Source organism: Schistocerca cancellata, chromosome 9 (assembly GCF_023864275.1).
Source record: "Schistocerca cancellata isolate TAMUIC-IGC-003103 chromosome 9, iqSchCanc2.1, whole genome shotgun sequence".
Taxonomy (NCBI): Eukaryota; Metazoa; Arthropoda; class Insecta; order Orthoptera; family Acrididae; genus Schistocerca; species Schistocerca cancellata.
In genome coordinates this window covers 159,718,832-159,721,276 of record NC_064634.1, presented here as the reverse complement: position 1 = coordinate 159,721,276, position 2,445 = coordinate 159,718,832, and positions in this window count along the sequence as shown.

Genomic DNA, 2,445 nt, shown 5'->3' with positions numbered 1-2,445 from the left:
TCTCATATACAGGTGCAATGATATGCTTTTCAATAGCTGGTAACTGTTCGAAGCAGCGTAGCATTGTAAGCCGTATCTTTACATGTTTAATATCTCTAGTGGATATCTAAGCTATAAAAATCATTGCAGAGCAAAAGACTGTAGCTCTGCATACGGTTCTCCTCTCCATGATAATTACGGTTATTCTCCGTAAACTGACAATAAAGTGCACAGCGATTACATGGTGAAACAAAGACCAATAGCGTTTGGGCCTGCATGCAATATGAACGCTAAAAATGATGAAATAACTTAACTGTCTAATTCCTGCGTAAAACATCAACGGCTGCTCCTTAACAGTTCTTACGTAAGTCTAGTTTATAGTTTAGTTCGTTGTTGTGAGCTACACACGAAGCTCCGCCTCTGATACAACACTCGGAAAAAAGTGAGCGCCTGTAAGCATGTAAATCAACGCTACTCTTTGTTGTATTTAACTTAGTATTACCAGAAATTTTAAATGCACAGCGTACAGAAGGAAAACACTTTTGAGTTTTGTAACAAGAACTAACTAAAATATAGTAACAGAATGTAATTAACACTATTAGAAAAGACGTTAACACAACAGATACGAAAAAGAACTTCGCAAGCATGTATTTGGTTAGATTGAAAATAAGTTTACAAGTTGTCCAACAAGATTTAGTAACATGTGACGATTTTTACCTGTTCGATCTATCCCAAAGGAGTAAACGAAATTTCAGTGACTGTTTTAGCTGCACTGCAACATTCTGAAAGAACAACACACATTTCGCACAAGAAAGTTCTTAGGATAAACATTTTTATAAGGATTTACTGCAAATGTTTGTTATGCCGGTTGTGAGTTGGTGGAAAAGTGAAAACCACACAATCGGTTCAGTGTATCAAAAATCCGCTATCACGGCAATATTACCAGAATTCACGAAAAGATCTTCAATTTACTGAGAATATAATCGATGATCCCATGAAAAAAAGGGCAACTATTTTATACTGTCAAATATTTCAGCTTGTTATTCGCGTCCTTACAAACAAAACACCATTATCAAAACATCTGGAGTCTGGGATAAGTACCGCTCACATACTTACAAAAGTGTCGTAAAATGTAATTTCAAAAAACTATCTTACACTAGCTAAAACTTCTTTTATGCATTATTAGCAATACAAATTGTTGACAGAAAAAGTCAGCAAGTATCTAGTTGGAACTAACGCCGTCAGCAACGTTCCAAAGGTGTAAAAAATGTATTTTGTAATTTTTTTTATAAAGATATGATGTGAAACGAAGCAAAAGAAAAAGGTTTCAAACAGCATAAAATGGTTACATCATATGGATTTTTTCGCACATTTGGGAAATTGCTGACGGCATTAGTCGCAACTAGGTGCTTGCTGTTTTTTTTTCTATCAACAATTTATATTGCTAATGGTGCACAAAAGAGGTTTTATCTAGTGTAGCCGGACGCGGTGGCCGTGCGGTTCTAGGCGCTTCAGTCCGAAACCGCGTGACTGCTACGGCCGCACGTTCGAATCCTGCCTCGGGCATGGATGTCTGTGATGTTCTTAGGTTAGTTAGGTTTAAGTAGTTCTAAGTTCTAGGGGACTGATGACCTAAGATGTTAAGTCCCATAGTGTTCAGAACCATTTGAACCACTTTTCTAGTGTAAGACAGTTTCTGGAAATTACATTTTACGACAGGTTTGAAAGTTCATGGGCGTCGCATGTCCTAGAATCCATACTTTTTGTTAAGTCTTCAGTAACAACAGATTAAAACATCAGGCAGTATAAAATAAATGGATTTTTTTTGTCACGGCCTACCGGACTATATAAGTTGCAAGTGTGAGACGAAACCCGTATTCGGTACCAAATCTTACGACTGTCATTTTGCCTACGCCGACATACCGTAGCTCTTTTTCTGGAGCTGCAGGCGAAACTTCTTGCACAGTGTCTCCTGGATTCCCTCAGGATACATAAAAGAGGCATCTCCTTAGCATCTGATGCCGTGTCGGCAGATGCAGCAACTTTGCCCATCGACACAACATAAATAAAACAAAACGGGGCGCCGCTTGCAGCGCCAGGTGTAACGCAGACCTCTCCAGTAATGGGAAAAGTTGCCGGCGAACGCGCCTTCTCAAAATTCTCCTTCCGCTCTGCCACAAGAAGAGCAAGTGGTTTCCCGCAAGGCTACAGTCTCCGTCATACGAGTCACACGTTCGACGACAAAGTCTGGATTTTACGAAAGCAAGGACCTTGGAAAGCAAACCTAGGTGATGATAACGGGTTAACGAAAGCCGAGAAAAGAAAGAAATTGCTGTTCAAGGCAACGGTATAGTCATGTGACTCCCATTGTCCTTACAAATCAATACCAATGTAAAATGACACTAAAAGGAGGACGTCGTAATGTAAATATTTTAGGTTATGGCGACAAAATATACTTCTTACTAG